This window comes from Elephas maximus, chromosome 7 (genome assembly GCF_024166365.1).
Source record: "Elephas maximus indicus isolate mEleMax1 chromosome 7, mEleMax1 primary haplotype, whole genome shotgun sequence".
Classification (NCBI taxonomy): Eukaryota; Metazoa; Chordata; class Mammalia; order Proboscidea; family Elephantidae; genus Elephas; species Elephas maximus.
The window spans coordinates 97,213,477-97,234,252 of NC_064825.1; positions in this window are offsets into that span (position 1 = coordinate 97,213,477).

The following is a 20,776-nucleotide window of genomic DNA, read 5'->3' on the forward strand; positions in this document are numbered from 1 at the left end:
GAACATTGTCTGATATAGTGCTGGAAGATGAGCCCCCCAGGTTGGAAGGCACTCAAAAGATGACTGGGGAAGAGCTGCCTCCTCAAAGTAGAGTCAACCTTAATAATGTGAATGGAGTAAAGCTTTCAGGACCTTCATCTGGTGATGTGGCATGACTCAAAATGAGAAGAAACACCTGAAAATATCCATTAATAATCAGAACCTGGAATGTACGAAGTATGAATCTAGGAAAATTGGAAATCATCAAAAATGAAATGGAAAGCATAAACATTGATATCCTAGGCATTAGTGAGCTGAAATGGACTGGTATTGGCCATTTTGAATTGGACAATCATATAGTCTACTATGCTGGGAATAACAACTCGAAGAGGAATGGTGTTGCATTCATCGTCAGAAAGAACGTTTCAAGATCTATCCTGAAGTACAACGCTGTCAGTGATAGGATAATATCCATACGCCTACAAGGAAGACCAGTTAATACGACTATTAATCAAATTTACGCACCAACCACTAGGGCCAAAGATGAAGAAATAGAAGATTTTTATTAGCTGCTGCAGTCTGAAATTGATCGAACTTGTAATCAAGATGCATTGATAATTACTGGCGATTGGAATGTGAAAGTTGGAAACAAAGAAGAAGGATCAGGAGTTGGAAAATATGGCCTTGGTGATAGAAACAGTGCCAGAGATCGAATGATAGAACTCTGCAAAACCAGCAACTTCTTCATTACAAATACCTTCTTTCACCAACATAAACGGTGACTATACACATGGACCTCACCAGTTGGAACACACAGAAATCAAATTGACTACATCTGTGGAAAGAGACGATGGAAAAGCTCAATATCATCAGTCAGAACAAGGCCAGGGGCCGACTGTGGAACAGACCATCAATTGCTCATATGCAAGTTCAAGCTGAAACTGAAGAAAATCAGAGCAAGTCCACCAGAGCCAAAATATGACCTTGAGTATATCCCACCTGAATTTAGAGACCATCTGAAGAATAGATTTGACACATTGAACACTAGTGACTGAAGACCAGATGAGTTGTGGAATGACATCATACACAAAGAAAGCAAGAGGTCATTGAAAAGACAGGAAAGAAAGAAAACACAAAGATGGATGTCAGAGGAGACTCTGAAACTTGCTCTTGAGCATCGAGCAGCTAAAGGAAGAGGAAGGATTGACCACAAACTTAGAGGCTTTAAACAATATGTCTGGATTATTACCTTACAGTACTGGACATAAGAATTTCAAAATTGATATCTTTGGGCTAAAATCAATGTGTCATCAAAGCTATACTTCTTCTGGGGGCTCCAGAGGAGAATCTATTTCTTTGCCTTTTCCAGTTTCTGGAGGATCCCCTGCATTCTTTGGCTCATGGCCAGCATTGTAGTACCCAGTTCTTCTCATGTTGCCATCTTTCTGAATCTCCCCTTTCAGCCTTCCTCCTTTACTTTTATGGATCCTTGTAATTACATTGAGCCCACCTGGATAATCCAAAGTATTCTCCCTATTTTAAAGACAGATAATTAGCAACATCATCTCCATCTGTAAACTTAATTTCCCATTGTCATGTAACATAACATATTCACAATCAAGGGATTAGGGCAAGGACATTGTTGGTGGAAGGGGGGCGGGTTCTTATTCTGCCTATTAAAGTTAGCATGGAAGATTGTATCTTCTCCCTTGCCATGCTATGTATGCAGAATATACTTCCACACTCGTTAACAGGTTCCAGAATGTGACTAGCTTGGCAAATGAAATGGGAAGAAATACATGGAGCAGAGCAGAGCAGAACAGAATAAAGAAGAGCCAGGTAGCCTGACCCATAGCCACTGATGAGTAGAGTAAGAAAGAAATAAGTGTTGCTTCACTGAGATTTTTGAGTTGTTTGCAGCAAAACTGATGAATATAGGTCCAGGGAAAAAGTGTTTTTTTTTTGGGGGGGGGGAATAATACAATCTTCAAGTCTTCCCTTTTAGCCCAATATATACTTCCTGCCTGAGCACAAAGGGCCCTAGTGGCACAGAGGTTAAATCACTCAGCTAATTACTTAAAGGTCAGTGGTTAGAACCCACAATCTGCTTCATGGGAGAAAGATGTGGCAGTCTGCTTCCATAAAGACTCACAGCCTTAGAAACCCTATGGGGCAGTTCCATACAGTCCTACAGTGTTGCTATGAGCCATAATTGACTAAAAGGAAATGAGATTGTTTTTTTGCTTGTTTGTTTTTTCTGAACATAAGATATCCAAACCTCTATAACCCAGCCTCAAATATGGCTCCCCCAAATCCTCATTTCCTGCTATTTATATTTCATGTAGCCTCCGCTATCCCCCTAATAAACAGGGCTGAACTTACAACCAATAAGAAGGTTCATAAATGATGGCGTGTGACTTCTGACATTGGGACATGAAAGACATAGCATGTACTGCCTCATGGAGCAACTTACTCTAGGGGAAACCAACTCCTGTGTCTTGATGATACTCACATAGCCCTATAGTGAGGTACATGTGCTAAGAAAATGAGCCAACACCAATTTGTCAGCCATTAAAGGTGAGCATCTCACAGGTTAACCAAAAAGGCACTTGTTTAGACAATAGAAGCATTGGGCCAGAGAAGTTCTGAAATCCTGCTGGCAAGGGTTGGTGAGAGTGTACCCCAATGGGATAGAGTGTTTCTTGAATAAATGAAAGCATACATAAAGTAGAAAGCTCATTTTCAGTGCTCACCTGTTTTCACTTTCACGTACTACCTATATTTCCTTTTCACTGATTGAGGGGCCCTGAACCCTGTGCTAGATGCCCAAGTCGTCCAATGTTCTAATAACATAAGCAAGTCATTGGTAATATATTGACAAAGTTGTTATACATTCTTCAAGAAATTACACTAAAACTGTCATTTCAGATGCTAACAATAGTGAGAGTGGGAGGGAGTGTGTTATGGATTGAATTGTGTTCCCCCAAAATGTGTCAATTTGGCTAGGCCATGATTCCCAGTATTGTGTGATTGTCTGCCATTTTGTCATCTGATGTAATTTTCCTATATGTTATAAATCTTACCTCTATGATGTTAATGAGGCAGGATTAGTGGGAGTTATGTTAATGAGGCAGGGCTGAAATCTACAAGATTAAGTTGTATCTTAAGCCAATCCCTTTTGAGATATAAGAGAGGCAAGCAGAGAGACATGGAGACTTCATACCACCAAGAAACAAGAACCGGGAGAATAGCGTGTCCTTTGGACCTGGGGCCCCTGTGCTGAGAAGCTCCTAGATCAGGGGCAGATTGATGACAAGGACCTTTCCCCAGAACTGACAGAGAGAAAAAGCATTCTCCAGGAGCTGGTGCCCTGAATTCGTACTTCTAGCCTCCTAGACTGTGAGAGAATAGATTTCCGTTTCTTAAAGCCATCCACTTCTGATATTTCTGTTATAGCAGCAGTAGATAACTAAGACAAACTCATAACTTAGTTTACCTGATGCTTAAGAAGAGAGCATGGATAGAACACTTAACTAATTCTGAGTAAATTCTACCCTAATGCATTGCATCTTATTGCCTCTTCTATTTTGGCCTTTTAATCTTACAGCCACACTGGTTTACATATCATTGTTATGTTGGTGGAAGACAGCATAGGTGGAAATAGCAAGGAATGAACCCCAACTCTAAGGCAGCCTGCTAACCCATTATCTAAAACATTCACTTATTCTGAAGACAGTCAATCTTAAACCAACAAATACTAAAGTTCTGCAGGTGATGATGATCGAAAATTCCAGGCTTAATGAGAGTGTGGGGTGGGGAGCTGACAAGCTTTTGTAACAGAGGTTTTTCTGGGTTCTTGGATGGGCCCCTGAATGGTCAAGCTTTGGTGGCAAAAGAAAAGAGTCAGAGAATGAAGAAACACAATAGTGTTATACACTGGAAGATAAGTCCCAAAACATTTTTTGTAAGAAAAAAAATTAAACAGGGAAGGAGTCATCCTGGAAGGGAATGGAGTGAAACCTATTAATTACTTTCCTTCAGAATTAACTTTCAATATCATTTAAAATTAAAAAAAAAAAATGAAAGCATATTCAAATTAACCTTAATAACTAGATACATGAAGGATTTCCATGTTCTGTTTTATTGTAGTTTAAACATTGCCCCTGTCCATAAAGAAGGAAAGAATGAGAAATGGAAAAAAAAAAAAAAAAAGAAAGAAAAAGGGAAGGGACAGTTAACATTTTGTTCCCCTGAATTAAGTATTACATTTTTCCCTCTTAATCTGTAGGGTAGAAAAGTTTCTATGTCCCTTTAGCTTCAGCCCAGAGCACATGCTGCACTTCCTCAGTGGAGCCTGCATCCTCAGATCAGCAATTCCTCCTATTAAGTAATCATTCCATTAAATATTTCATCAGAAAGTTGTTGCTTTGCCCATCTGTCTTGTCCACATTCAATTACAGTGGCTATTATTCTTTTATGGGGAGATGCATGTAACTTTTCAGCCCACCTTGAATTTTTCTCCCGTAATACTGACATATTTTATGTAATTTTAGTAGGACACTACTGATGGTAGGCATTGAAATTCTGTGTCTTTATTATCTTTTCCATTTTTAAAGTCAGGGCCATTTCCCACCTATACCAACAGGAGTAAATTAGAAAAGGAGGTATCAAAGATGAGAAGTGATCATGGTTTTATTCCTATTTTCCAATCTGATGTGTAACAAAGCATTTAGTAACTGAATTAAATTGTCAAACTTCCCAAACACAAATCAACCAACTAAAAGATGAGAAATTTCTTGTTTATTATGAGGGAAAAAACCAAAACCCAACAAAAAAATAATTGAAACACAAATTGATCTTAGTTTATGACTTGAGTTATCCACAGAAGTTTGCAAAAGTACTGGCCATAATAAAGACTGTAGGAAGTCTAAGAGATCTTAGGAAATTATTTAGTCTAATGCCTAACTTTGCAGATGGCGAGGATGATGTAATTTGTGCAACATGGCACAATTAGACCATGAGTATAAATTGTTGTTTGTGTGTGAATTCTTCCACTCTATATTGCCTTTGAAAAGATTACCAAATTTTAACATACATCTTTGTTCATAATTATCTTTCTCATGACCCTATTTACTACACACACACACACACACACACACACACACACACATATATATATAAAACCCAAACCCACTGCCATCAAGTCAATCCCAACTCATAGCAACCCTATAGGACAGAATAAAACTGCCTCATAGGGTTTCCAAGGCTATAAATCTTTACAGAAGCAGATCACCATATCTTTCTCCCATGTGTGTGTGAGTGTGTGGGTGCATACATGTATATATATATAAGTGTATATATATATACACATATATGTGTGTATGTATAAATAACCCAACCGAGTTGTATACATACACACACACACGTATATATAAAATAAACTCATTGCTGTAGAGTTGATTCTTACTCGTAGTGACCCTATAGGACAGAGCAGAACTGCCCCATATGGATTCAAACTGCTGACCTTTTGGTTAGCAGCCAAACTCTTAACCGCTATCCTACCAGGGTTCCTGTATATATATGGGAACACACACACACTTCATTGTTTTTCTTTTTTTTCTAGAGAACCCAGCCTAAGGTATTTGGTACCAGGAGTGGCTCTAGAGAAACAAAATTGTAAGGATGAGTTTTCTAAACTGGTTCTCAAGTCTGATTAGTCTTAAAGATGCTGATAACTCTGCTTCCGTAGTAAAAAGTATAGTTCGAATCCATGGCATGAGGTGGCAATAGAAATACTCCAAATACCACCACCAATAGATTAGGTTATTAGTGAGAGGTAAGGCAGTAGGTGATCACATGTTTGATACCTTTCTACAATTTCATCAGAATGAGAAGTATAAGAAAGCTGGTTTATTGGTTCTGCTTTTGCTAGATCAAATGGTAAAAGAAAGAAATGAGCTCAGGGCTTCAGAGCCACAGCTCAAGTGCTGCATAAAGGATCTCAGAGTTTCCACTTGTGCCCTGAAAGAAAGCCTTATTTCTTGTAGTAACACAGCTGATATAGCTGAGAATCAAACCCAGGGTCTTATCATAAGAGTGGATAAATTAAATTCCCAACCTTCAGTGGTGTCTGAAGTTAAAGTGAGGGCATTAATTGGGAAAAAATGGGATCCTAAAACTTAGGATAGGTACATATGGGCAAATAATCAGGAAGCTGGGGACAATGAACCCCTAAATTCTGACGAATCACTCCTGCCAATAGAATTAGCCCTCTCACTGCCATATGAGGGGATTACTCCATCTTTGTCTGATAAGCCATCCTCTCCACTAAAATCATTGGCCCTTCCACCCCCATCTGATGGGATTAACCCAGCTGTGTCTGAAGAGTCTTTGTCTGAATCATACCCTGGAGAGCTGTCTGAGTCATTGCCTGGGGTATCACCTGATGTAGATGCCTTACAAGACTTTGCTGTATGCTCCCAGAACACATCCCCACCACCCATTCTAGTTTCTAGATTTATAACTAGACTTAAGTCCCAGGGAGCCCCAAAAGGTGAAGTAAAAGGCATGACCCAGGAAGAGTTATGCTGCACTCCAGAAGAACTACTTGAGATCTCTAATATGTCCAAACAGAAACTTGGGAAATATGTGTGTGAATGATTAATAGTATAGGATAAGTGTGCAATGAACAAAGTTGGATCATCTGAGTTTATTGATATGGGCCCACTAAGCACAGGTTCTTCATTCAGTGTATCAGCTCAAGAAGTTAGGAAAGAATCTAATATTTTATTTGGTTGGTTCACTGAAACATAGATTTTGCAGTGGCCCACACGAAATCAAGTTGAAGTTGGAGACTTGCCTTGGTATACTGTAGAAGAAGGAATTCAAAGGCTTAGGGAAATTGGCATGTTAGAGTAGATTTATCAGGTTAGACCCACAGACCCACACATGGAGTCCCCAGAAGACACACGTTTTATCACAACTGTGAGGAACAAATTTTTGAAGGGAGCTCCAGCATCCTTGAAGGCTGCTGTTGTTGCTATTTTATGTAAGTCAGATTTGACAGTGGGATCTGCCCTAACTGAATTAAGACACCAACTACAATGGGGCTGATTATACCCTGTGGTTGTAGGGACCATGTGGCTGCACTCAATTGGCAAAGACAAGGTGGGCATAGCTACCATGATGGACAGCAGTCAAAGCAGTAATCAGAATAGTCTGACTCGTATGGGCTTATGGCTTTGGCTTCTTACTCATGGAGCTCCTAGGAGTGAAACTGATAGGAAACCTACTAAACATTTACTTAGCTCATGTGGTTGTAGAAGCTGGAAAGTCCTAAGTCCGTGGATCATACTGGAGATATTTCCTGACTCATGTAGCTGCAGGAATCAATGGATCCCAAAATTGGTAGGTAAGACGACAGGCTGCTGCTCACAGGCTGCAGAGGCTGATAAATCCCAAGGGTGGTAGGTAAGCAACTAGCTCAAGTTCCAAGAACTGGAGGTTAGATGAACAGAAGCCAGCTATAGAATCTGGAGTGATATGTACAAGCGGAAAGATTCTAGATCAAGTGAACGGCAAACTAATTCAAACTAACAGAATAGAGAACCATGGCCACTCAATCAATTCCCATACTTGAGCCAGTTTAGAGATCCACAACCCCTTGAATGAAGGAGAGGCCCAGTCTCTTTAGAAGGACTACATTACACCGTCAAAAATATATACAGTTAATCTTTCTCCCAGCCTTTCCCAAAGGGATCTACAGCCTTTTAAGAGAGTGACTGAGTGCTTGATGTGTGATTACATAATGACTTATGAGCTGTGGCCAGTGGTTTGGCTGGATGGTCAGGGACATCGAAGAAACACAATTGGAAAATTGGAGACAAGGAGGTAAGAGATACGTGGCTAGACCTCTATGAATGGACCAAAGAAGCAAAGGTATCTGTGTCTTATGTGAATACTCACCAAAGGGTGACCTCTGCAGAGGAGGATTTTAACAATCAAGCAGCTAGGACGACGTGTTCTTTGGAAAACAGTCATCATCTTTCTCCAGCCACTCCTGTCGTTGCTCAATGGGCTTATGACCAAAGTGGTCATGGTGGCAGGATGGAGGTTATACATAGATTCAGCAACATGGACTTCTACTCACCAAGGCCAACTTGGCTATAGCCACTGCTGAGTGCCCAGCCTGCCAGCAGCTGAGACCAACACTGAGTCCTCGATATGGCACCATTCCTTGAGGTGATCAGCCAGCAACCTGGTAGCAGATTGATTATATTGGACTGCTTCCATCATGTAAAAGGCAGTGTTTTATTCTGACTGGAATAAACACTTACTCTGTTTATTTAAAAAAAAAAATTTTTTTTTTTTTTCTGGTTATGGATTTGCCTTCCCTGATGGCAATGCTTCTGCCAAAACTACCATCCATGGACTTATAGAATGCCTTATCCATTGTCAGGTATCCCACACAACATCAACTAGGATCAAGGGTTTCATTTCACAGCAAATGAATTGTGGCAATGGGCCCATGCTTATGGAATTCACTGGTCTTACCATGTTCTCCATCATCCTGAAGCAGCTGGCTTGATAGAATCACAGAATGGTCTTCTAAAGGCACAATTACAGCACCAGGTAGGTGGCAATACTTTGCAGAGTTGGGGCAATGTTCTCTAGGAGACTGTATATGCTCTAAACCACCATCCAATATATGGTGTTTTTTCTCCCACAGCCAAGGTTTATGGGTCCAGGAATCAAGGGGTGGAAATGGGGGTGGTATTACTATCACCCTTAGTGACCCACTCACAAGATTTTTGCTTCCTGTCCCCACAACCCTATGCTCTGTGGGTCTAGAGGTCATAGTTCTAAAGGGAGGAATGCTCCCACCTGGGGATACATCACTGATTCCACTGAACTGAAAGTTGAGAATGCCACCTGGCCACTTTGGGCTCCTTATGCCTCTGGATCAACAGGCAAAGTAAGGGGTTACTATATTGGCTGGCATGATTGATCCTGATTACCAAAAGGAAATCAGAGTGATATTACATAGTGGAGGTAAAGAAGAGCATATCTGGAATATAGGAGATCCCTTAGGGCATCTTTTAGTACTACCATATCCTGGTTTAAAACCAATGGAAAACTACAGCAACTCAATTCTGACATGACTGCTTATGGTCCAGACCCTTCGGAATGAAGGTTTGGGTCACCCCTCCAGGCAAAGAACCATGACCAGCTGAGGTGCTTGCTGAGGGTAAAGGGAATACGGAATGGGTGGTAGAAGAAAGTAATACTAAATATCAGCTATAACCACGTGACAGTTGTAGAAAGGAGGACTACAATTTAAGTGTATAAGTATTCTTCCTTGTATGTATACATCAAATATTTTTATTTTCTTCACTTATAAAACATAAGAAGTAAATAGGGCTAGTGCATTTTCTTTTTTATGTGTGTTAGTTGTATCATGTTAAGCACAAGTATGACTTTATAATTGTCTTTATTTAGAAATTGTGTATGGTTTAGGGAGATGCGTATGGGTGCCAAGTTGACAAGGGGTGGGCTGTGATGGTTAAAGTTGTGTGTCAACTTGGTTGGGCCATGATTCTCAGTGGTTTGGCAGTTATGTAGTGATGTAATCACCTCCATGATGAGATCTGCTATGAGCAGCCAATCAGTTGAAAAGGAGTTTCTTTGGGGGTGTGGCCTGCATTCAATATATGTGGACTTTCTGGCAAAGATCACAGGCTTTTGCTAGCTCTGAATTATGCAGCTGACACCTATTCATCTGATCTCTGGTTCTTGGGACTAGAGCTAGCTGCTTACCTGGCAATCTTGGGATTCATCAGCCTCCACAGCCTGTGAGCCAGTGGCCTGCAGTTTTACCATCTGATCTTGGGATCTGTTGTCCCCTGCAGCTATGTGAGTCAGGAGAAGTCTCCAGCCTGACCCACAGACTTGGGATTTTCCAGCCTCTACAACCACATGAGCCATTTCCTTGATATAAATGTTTCTCTCTACATACATATATATTTGTTTCCTTGGTTTTGCTTTCCTAGAAAACCCAGCTTAAGAGACCATCTGCTTTTCATATTACAGATCATGTTTTTAGAGCACATTATTTGAACACACTTTGGAAAATGTTGTTTTGCAAATCTACTTATTGCCACATGATATGCATTTATTTAGCCTTCTTGGATATAGGAAAAGGTTGTTCTAAATACCTTGGTGAAATAAAGAATATTTGTGGCTAAACTGTCAGTATAGCAATTTTTCCCAGAAATGGAAATGAATTTAGTTTGGGTGTCACTTTCTCTTTTTATTAAAAATACTAGTGAGCACTAATGATGGACAAGGCACTCAAAGCTAAGCCTATGGTTTGAACGGTAAGTAAATAAAAGTAGGCTCTGATGGAACAACTCTTTACAATTCATCAAAATATTGTTAGCGAAATGCCTGGAATTTAATCCCTTCAATTATAAATCTAGTGGCCACTCAATTTCAGCACTTGAATGGCAATTGCAAGACCTGGGGAATTATTTCAAGATACATACTGATCTGGAAGGCAGAACAAGTTAGCAGTCCTATGTCATAGTTACTGGTAAAATATGTTCAAACTAATAGGCATAGGAGAAAACACTCTAGGAAGCCTTTAGAAATCAAGATTATTTGCCCTGCTAAAAACTTAGGAAAAAAATTTAGAACCTATTTTCCATGAATTGTTAACTTCTAAAATGAAATGGGTGGGGATAAAAATAACTCAACAGGGATTGTTCACGTTTACAGAACTTGTGAGAAAAACCAAGTGGAAGGGAGAATACAGAGAGTGGATACAGGCAACTGAACTGAGTCTCCAGTGGGGTCTATGTTTTATAACTGTATTTATTTATGGGCAGCCAGGGTAGGATCATAGTGGAATACAGCCTCAGACAGCATTTAACTTACAACAATATTTAATTTCTCAAGAGTGTAGGGTTTTATCTATAGGAAATCAGCAATGGAAGAATTTACATTAAACAGACCAGCAGCTACCATTTGGCTGATTTTAAAGCCTCTAGACAACGCTATATATGGAGCCCTGGTGGCACAATGGTTAAGAGCTCAGGCTGCTAACCAAAAGGTCAGCAGTTTAAATCCACCAGCCATTCCCTATGGGGCAGTTTTTCGTCACATATGGCTGCTATGAGTCAGAATCAACTTGATGACAACAGGTTTGGGTGTTTTTTTGTTTGTTTGTTTGTTTTAGACAATGCTATGTGTTAAGCCCCTGGAGCTGGAGTAGTAGATATCCTAATGATAAAGGCTTATCATTACCTGTTTATTGTGTATATAATATTTTGGAGTTTCCTACATTTTCCCACTTAGAGACGAAGCTACATTTGATGCAGGGGTATGCTACCTCTTGTGATGATTGGGGAAACCTGGATTAAACTCTCAGATCTTCAAAAATCTAAATCTTTATGTATATTCTCAATTAAAAAAAAAATTGCCATTATATTGATTCTGACTCTCACGATCCCATGTGTTTCAGAGTAGAAATGTGTTCTATGGAGTTTTCTATGGCTATAATCTTTTGGACGTAGATTGCCAGGTTTTTCTTCCAAGACACCTCTGGGAAGATTTGAACTGCCAACCTTTCAGTAGCTGAGCACTTAACAGTTTGTGTTACCCAGGGACTGCTATATCCTCAATAAGACAGGGATAAATACTGGGGGAAAAAAAAAAAAAGTCAAGAGGTTCCTTTTGCACTGACCATTTGCTCTATGGAGTTGTTATGCAACTCTGTGTGTCGAGAGATAATGTGACAAAAACACTGTAGAACTGAAACAGAATAGCCAGAGTGGAAATAATGAGATGCTAACACATAGTGAAGAGTGTAGCCAATGTCACTGAATAATATGCGCAGGAATTGTTAAATGTGAACCTAATTTGCTATGTAAATTTTCTCCAAAATCACAATTAAAAAAAAAAAAAATCAAACCTGTTGCCTTCGAGTCGATTCCAACTCACAGTGACCCTGTGGGACAGAGTAGAACTTCCCCATAGGGTTTCCAAGGAGGAGCCAGTGGATCTGAACTGCTGACCTTTTGGTTAAAAGCCCAGCTCTTAACTACTGTGCCACCAAAAAAAAAAACAAAACACTGTTGGATCATACTCCCCTTTCCCAGGTCCTATAACTTCTCTTTATTTAATTTGCAAAACAGATCTCACAGTCGAATCCCTCCTCACTCCCTCCATGGATGTCACTCCAGACCATACCACCATCATTCCTTGCCTGAACTGCAATAGTGGTCACCTCGTTGGACTAGCTACTTTCCCTCTTGTTCTTCCTATAGTCTATTTTCTATACAGGAGCAAAGATGACTTCTTTTAAAGAACGAACCAGATCATAGTACCTGCTTACTCAAAGCTCTCCATCAGTTTCAATTCATACTTAGAATAAATCCAGACCTTTGCTAAGGTTCAGAAGATCCTATCCAACATGGCTCCTGGTTACTCCTCTGATGTCATTTCTTACCTCCCATTCCTTCACTCGCTATGATCAGCCAAAATGGTCTTCCGTCTGCCTAGCAAGTTTCTACTCAGAGAAATGGTACTTGTTTTTACCTATGCCAAGAATACGTTCCCCAGCTATTCCCAAGTGTGTTCTCTTGCTTAATTAATTCAGATCTCTGCTCAGATGCCAGATTCAACAGATTGAAATTAGCAACATCTTAGTTGCCATTTGCTTGGTTTTTCTTCATAGGTCTTACCACTTTCTTATGTTTTATTATATAACTATGAGTTTAGTTGTTTCTTATCTGTCTCTCCAGCCCTTAAACCCTATACTCAGTCCTACAGAGTTGCTATGAGTCAGAATCAGCTCAATGACAATGGGCTTATGTTTCTCTCTCTCTCTTTTTTTTTTTTTTGTTATCTCTAGTGCCTGGAGAAAACTCTGATGGCACAGTGGTTAAGAGCTATGGCTGCTTACCAAAAGGTCAGCAGTTCGAATCCACAAGACGCTCCTTAGAAACCATATAGGGCAGTTCTACTCTGTCCTACTGGGTCACTATGAGTCGGAATTAACTCCATGGCAATGGGTTTCTAAAAGAGCAGTGTGAGCATACCAAGAAAGTACCAGTGAAACCATGGTTCCTGAAAGGTAAGTCCACACCGACAGGATATCACTTTCCTCACTGAACACAGTAAATATTTGTGATATGGTGTCTGTGAAGTGATGAAGAGATGCAATTCTAAGGATCACTGATTTGTTTCTGTTTTGGTTGGTCAACGGTTACCTGACAAACACACAAACAAACACACAAAACAGAGAACTGACGTTGTTTAATTAGCACCAGCCGTGAATCAAACCTTGTAATTTGTGATCAATTACATTAAATAGCGTGGATCCAACTATCAGGGTCCGTGCCCTTAGGTGGGAACTTATTACAGAAACCCTGCCTTATATTGGTGTTCCTCATTTGGCTAATTTGCCCATCTAGTGTAAAAAACCAACAAACAACAACAAACACCTGTACTGTACTTTGTTAGTAATTTGCCTATCCTCCCAATTTTAACATCAAATAAAAGGAAAAAAGAAAATCTGAGTAAATACACTTTACCTAAATTCACCATCTAGTGGCAAAGTGGGTAAATGCAGGCTTTCTTTTTAAGTAACATTTCTGTCCTCCTAAGTTTTTTTTTTTTAAGGTGGTTAATCATTGGGCTGCTAACCAAAACGTTGGCAGTTCAAATCCACCACCTGCTCCTTGGAAACCCTATGGGCAGTTCTACTCTGATAGGATCCCTATGAGTTGGAATCCCCTCAAGGCAACGGGTTTGGTTTTTTTGGTATAAACATTTGTTAAGCGCTTACCCTGTGTCAGGCACTGTGTTAGGTAATGAGCTTCACAAAGGTAAATGAACACATAAAACATTCCCTATTTTACATTGTCTTCTGGAACAATATTCAGAAGGTAATTGCAGCAAAAATTATCTGAAACTGAAGTAGCCTTTATTATGCCAGGCACTGTGCCTGGCATATTCTCATAAAGTAAACTAATTCCTTAGCATCCTGAATTACTCATCAGATTTATGTTTGTTGTGCTAATGTGGTTCTGGCTATAAGAGACTGACCACATGAGGTGAGATCCATACCCAATGGCAACACTTCAAGTTGGGCAACATCACCCCCATTTTAAAGACAAGAAAAAAGAATTCAAGAGAAGTTGATACTGAAAGTAGTCCAGCTGGTAGGTGAAAGAACTCATACTCTAACCCAGATCTGTCTGGCTCCAAAGTCACTGTCCTTACCTACCATATCATAGTGCCTCTGACTGAATTGTAGGCATAGTATATTGTTAGGAAACTTTTTTTTTTTTTTTCTTCTGAGGAATTGGCCTGAGCTTGGCACAACTGACAAAGCAAGACTTAATCATGTAATCAAAGTAGATTTCAAATTCCCAGAACAATGACAGCTGGATTTATCCAAACCAATATAGCTTGGTAATAATTTCTGTTGTCTATGCATATGCATGGGAGTAACAGTAACATGAAGACTGGATGACTGTTGGAGAATGGGAACTTGAAAAAGTCAACAAATACAGTTTGAGAACCAAAACAACAACAACAAAGAAAACCCAAACCCATTGCTATCAAGTCAATTCTGATCCCTATAAAAGTAGCCTCCGCTAAGCAATGAATGGATTGCTGGGCCTAGAAACCAACCACATCAATTAAAGTCACCAAACTTAGGAGAATTTGAATGTATATCATTAGGAAATCTAAAACTACATTGCAGACAATTACTATAACTTAATTTTTTTTTTAATACGAAGAAGAAAAATTGTATCATAAAAGCTGATTGAAAGAGTAGGAATTTGTTAATGTGTTTTGGGAGACATTAAAAAAAGAAAAAAAAAAAAACCATTGCCATCAAGTCAGTTATGACTCCTAGTGACCCTATAGGACATGGTAGAACTGTCCCATAGGGTTTCCAAGGAGTGACTGGTGGATTTGAACTGCCTACCTTTTGGTTAGCAGCTGGGCTCTTAACCACTGTCACCAGGGCTCCATGGGAGACATCAAGGCTATTTAAATACCCCAGTTCTCATCCTTCAAAGTACAGAATACATTTGCAATTCCCTGCGCTTTGAAGTAAAGCATGGCCATTTATCTATCTTTGACCAGTGAATTATGAGAGGACGCCTTGCATTTCATTTCCAGGGCCAAATATTTAAGAGCTAGTACACACAATTGCATAGTCCATTTTCCACTGACACAGTAGCTGGATAGGTTCCTGATGATGGAGGCCTCTCGTCAGCCTGGGTCCCTAAGTGAGAACCATGCGGGCCAACTCCACGTGGACATGTGGTATAAGTGAGAAATACACCTGTGTTAAGTTCCTGAGGTTTGGTGTTGGCTTGAATCACAGTGTAAACAGCCCATCTTGACAAAAACAATCAATCTGCCACTATTTAGAGTAGAGGATCTGCTGAATAAGACCATTGCAGGTCCATCTCAAGAAAAGAAATAATTTCATCAGTAATCATCTTGGTGCCATGAGCCACTGACATTGCCTAACTAATTTCTCTTTATCTGATTTTTATCTGATTATTAGAATGCCTTCCAATGAGAACTTTTCTTACCATGTACCCTACAAAAAGATGGCACACTGATCAACTGATACAAAACATCTGCTCTGCCTCCCAGTTATCTTTCTTCATTGTAAACTGATTCTTTAGCATCTTGAATTATTCCTCAGATTTCTGTTAGTTTGGTTAATGTAGCTCTGGCCCTGAGAGACCAGCTGCATGAATGGGGTACATTGACTAAAATGAGTATGGAGACCACACAAAGCTTCTAAGAGAGGGTTAAAGGAAGGAATGGAGGAGAGGAAGGGAGAGAGAGGAAAAAGGAGAGAGAGAGAGAGAGCCTTCCTGACACTTTCTGACAGTTCCATTCTAAATTCTGCTCTCATGAGATAATCAATCACTCTCTATTCCTAGTAAACCTCATGAAGCAAAATAAATTCATAAAACTATATACTTTTAATCAGTGTTCTTCAGACATTTATTTCTGACAGAGAGGGCAGGTGGGAAAAAGCAAAGACAGAGGTCCCTCTGCTTTCCCTGGTGGATTTCCAGATTGCCTCCTGTGCTTGGATATTTTGTTCAACAAATAACCTCCTCCATCAAACTGACAAGTATTTTTGGTTAACTTGTTTCCATAATAAACGTTCCATCACCTACATCTATTTTTATTACACAAGGTGTGATGACGAAGGAAAAAAGGTTTTATATATAGTCAGTGGGCACTTCCATTTTCAGCAATGATTTTATTTTTAATTTATGTTTTTATAGCACATCAGCATAATATGTACCAAATTATGAATGCCAGCCTTGTAACAAGATTATTTTTTATTGTCATCAAGTTTCATAGGAATTCATGGATAGGTTACATTGGCTGAGACCCACAAGTATTTGACAGCACCTGACATAAATTACTCTGTTCCTTCAGCCATTGATTGATTTCTGGACATAAATAACAAAGAAAATGCCGGAGTAATAATTCATCCATTCCTTTTGGTCATGACTTGTGTTTCAGAAACATTGTTTATTTTGCTAGGGTTCTGACTGGACTTATAATTTATCTGGCCCTCTGCACATACTGCCTTTGCTTTTGCTATTTCAGGTTATCATTCCAAGGAAGGAGTAACAAGAATCACAGGTTCAAGTGATTTAAATCAAAGCTGTGCACATCTATGACCACCATTTCTGAGTTGAATTTGCTAGAAACAAGCCAGCATGAATTTTTGAGGAAAAAAAAAAAAATCACAATAGTAACTCCTAGATTCGTTTGTCTATTGAATTAATTTAAAAATCCTTAGCCTGATTCAAGACCCTTCATGGTGTTGCCTTTCATTTGTTCATTGTCCGTCTTTCTCCTTCCCTCCCTCTCTCCCTTCCTTCTATCCTGTCTTCCTTCCTTTCTTAATAAAAAATATATTATTATCTAGGACATTTTTTTAAAGCTCAACCAGACTATCACTCTCTATCCCTGGCCTGGGTGCTATAATCCATACTGAAGGCTGTAGTCTTTAACCTTCATCAGTAAGTACCTCAAGTCATCTTTATTTTCAGCAAGCAAGGTTGTGTCATCTGTACCCTGCAGCCTGTTAACGATTCTTCCTCTACTCCCGATACCGTGGTCTTCTTCATATAGTCAGACTTCTTAGATTATTTGCTCAGCATAGATTGACTGAGTAAGGTGAAAGAATACAAACCTGCAGCACAACTTTTCCAATTTTAAAACAGGCAGTATCTCCTTGTTCTGTTCAAATATCTGCCTCTTGATCTATGTACTCTGGGCACATCATCAGGAGGGACCAATCCCTGGAGAAGGATGTTATGCTTGGTAAAGTAGAGGGTCAGTGAAAAAGAGGGAGATCCTCAATGAGATGGATTGGTACAGTGGCTGCAACAATGGCTCAAACATAGAAATGATTGTGAGGGTCGTGCACGACCAATCAATGTTCTGTTCTGTTATAGATAAGGTCACTAACAGTCAGAGCCAACTCAATGGCACCTAACATCAAGAACAATGTCCTTGTGCGGTGTAAATGGTTAATATGCTTGGGAGCTCACCAAAAGCCTTCAGGATCTAGTTCACCCAGAGGTACCTCGGAAGAAAGTCCTGGAAATCTACCTCTGAACAATCAGCCACTGAAAACCCTGTGAAACGCAGTTCTATTCTGACACACGTGAGGTCGCCATGAGTCGGAACTGATCTGACGACAAATTTTTTTTTATAATCATATCTCATTCTTTTCAGCCTTACTTTTGCTCACAACATTTCTCTACCCAGAATTCTCTCTTCTGTCCATTTTTTAAGTTACACCCTATTCTAACATGGAATATGTCCTCATCCATCAACACTTTAAGAAGCACTTCAGCCTGTACACAACCCTTTGTCATTCGATTTTTACCTCTCTCCATAGTCTTCATTATTTTAGAATTACTTGTATGCTCACCTTTTTACCCTTCTAACGAACTGTATGCCAACTGCTTTTGAGAGGAGACTTTGTCTAACTCTGTCCTATATACTTTTAGTGTCTTGCATAGAACTTATGAAACAAATAAAACTAAACAAAACTTAAATAATAACAATAAATGTTTACTAAAGAAAGGGTACAACAAGAGGGTTTTTAACTTTTTTTTTTAAGTGTGCTTTTTTTTTTTTAATAGAGTTGACCTTAATGACTTGGATGGAGTCAAGCTTTCAGGACCTTCATTTGCTAATGTGGCATGACTCAAAATGAGAAGAAACAGCTGCAAATATCAGTTAATAGTCAGAATGTGGAATGTACGAAGTATGAATCTAGGAAAACTAGGAATCATCAAAACTGAAATGAATCACATAAACATTGATATCCTAGGCATTAGTGAGCTGAGATGGACTGGTATTGGCCATTTTAAATCAGACAAACATATGGTGTACTATGCCAGGAATGACAACTTGAAGAGGAACGGCGTTGTGTTCATCGTCAAAAAGAACATTTCAGAATCTATCCTGAAGTATAATGCTGTCAGTGATAGGATAATATCCATATGCCTACAAGGAAGACCAGTTAATATAACTATTATTCAAATTTATATACCATCAATAAGGTCAAAGATGAAATAATTGAAGATTTTTACCAACTTCTGCAGTCTGAAATTGATCAAATATGCAATCAAGATTCATTGATAATTACTGGTGATAGGAATGTGAAAGTTGGAAACAAAGAAGAAGGATTAGTAGTTGGAAAATACGGCCTTGATGACAGAAATGACAGCAGAGATTGTATGATAGAATTTTGGAAAACCAATGACTTCTTCATTGCAAATACCTTTGCTCAACAACATAAACGGCGACTATACACGTGGACCACGTGGACCTCACCAAATGGAATACACAGGAATCAAATCAAATACTTCTGTGGAATAGGCAATGGAAAAGCTCAATATCATCAGTCAGAACAAGGCCAGGGACCAACTGTGGAACAGACCATTGCTCATATGCAAGTTCAAGTTGAAACTGAAGAAAATTAGAAGAAGTCCACGGGAGCCAAAGTACTACCTTGAATATATCCCACTTGAATTTAGAGACCATCTCCAGAATAGATTCGACTCATGGAACAGTAATAACCAAAGACAAGATGAATTGTGGAAGGACATCATACAAGAAGAAAACAAAAGGTTATGAAAAATGCAAGAAAATACAAGAAAGAAAGAAAAGACCAAAATGGATGTCAGGAGAGACTCTAAAAGTTGCTCTTGAACATAGAGTAGCTAAAGAGAACAGAAGAAACGATGAAGTATGAAAGCTGAACAGAAGACTTCAAAGGGCGTTTCGAAAAGACAAACTGAAGTATTATAATGAAATGTGCAAAGACCTGGAGTTAGAAAACCAAATCGGAAGAACAAGCTCGGCATTTCTCAAGCCAAAATAACTGAAGAAAAAATTCAAGCGTAGAGTTTCAATAGTGAAGGATTCTATAGGCAAAATACTGAACGATGCAGCAAGCAACAAAAGAAGATGGAGGAAACACATAGAGTCAGTGTACCAAAAAGAATTGGCCGACATTCAGTCATTTCAGGGGGTAGAATATGATCAAGAACTGATGGTACTGAAGGAAGATGTCCAAGTTGCACGGATGGCACTGTCAAAAAACAAGGATCCAGAAACTGACAGAATAGCAATTGAGATGTTTCAACACACGGATACAGTGCTGGAAGTGCTCACTTGTCTATGTTAAGAAATTTGGAAGACAGCTACCCGGCCAACTGAGTGGAAAAGATACATATTTATGCCTGTTTCAAAGAAAGATAACCTAACCAAATATGGAAATTATTGAACAACATCCTTAATATCACATGCAGGTAAAATTTTGCTGAAGATCATTTAAAAGCAGCTGTAGCAGTACATCGACAGGGAACTGGCAGAAATTCAAGCCAGATTCAGAAGAGGATGTGGAATGAGGGATATTGCTGATGTCAGATGGATCCTGGCTGAAAGCCAAGAATACTAGAAAGATGTTTACCTATGTTTTATTGACTATACAAAGCATTTGACTTTCTGAATCATAACAGATTATGGATAACATTGGGAAGAATGGAAATTCCAGAACACTTAATTGGTTCCTCAAGAGGAACCTGTACATAGATCAAGAGGCCGTCCTTTGAATAGAACAAGCAGATATTGCGTGGCTTAGTCAGGAACGGTATACCTCAGGGCTGTATCCTTTAACCATATTAATTCAATCTGCATGCTAAGCAAATAATCTGAGAAGCTGAACTATATGAGAAAGAAGAGGGCATCAGGATTGGAAGAAGACTCATTAACAACTTGCGATATGTAGTTGAAACAACCGTTTGCTGAAAGTGAAGAGGACTTGAAGCACTTACTGATGAAGATCAAAGATGACAGCCTTCACTATGGATTACACCTAAACATTAGAAAAACAAAAATTCTTCCCAACTAGACCGATAAGCAACATCAAGACAAACAGAGAAAAGACTGAAGCTGTCAAAGATCTCATTTTACCTGGATCCACAATCGATATCCATGGAAGCAGCAGTCAAGAAATTGAACTATGCATTGCATTGGGCACATCTGTTGCAAAATACTTCTTCAAAGCGTTCAGAAGAAAAGATGTCACTTTGAGGACTAAGGTGCCCCTGACCCCAACCATGGTGTTTTCAATCGCCTCATATGCATGCAAAAGCTGGTCATTGAATAAGGAAGACCAAAGAAGAACTGACGCCTTTGAATTATGGTGTTG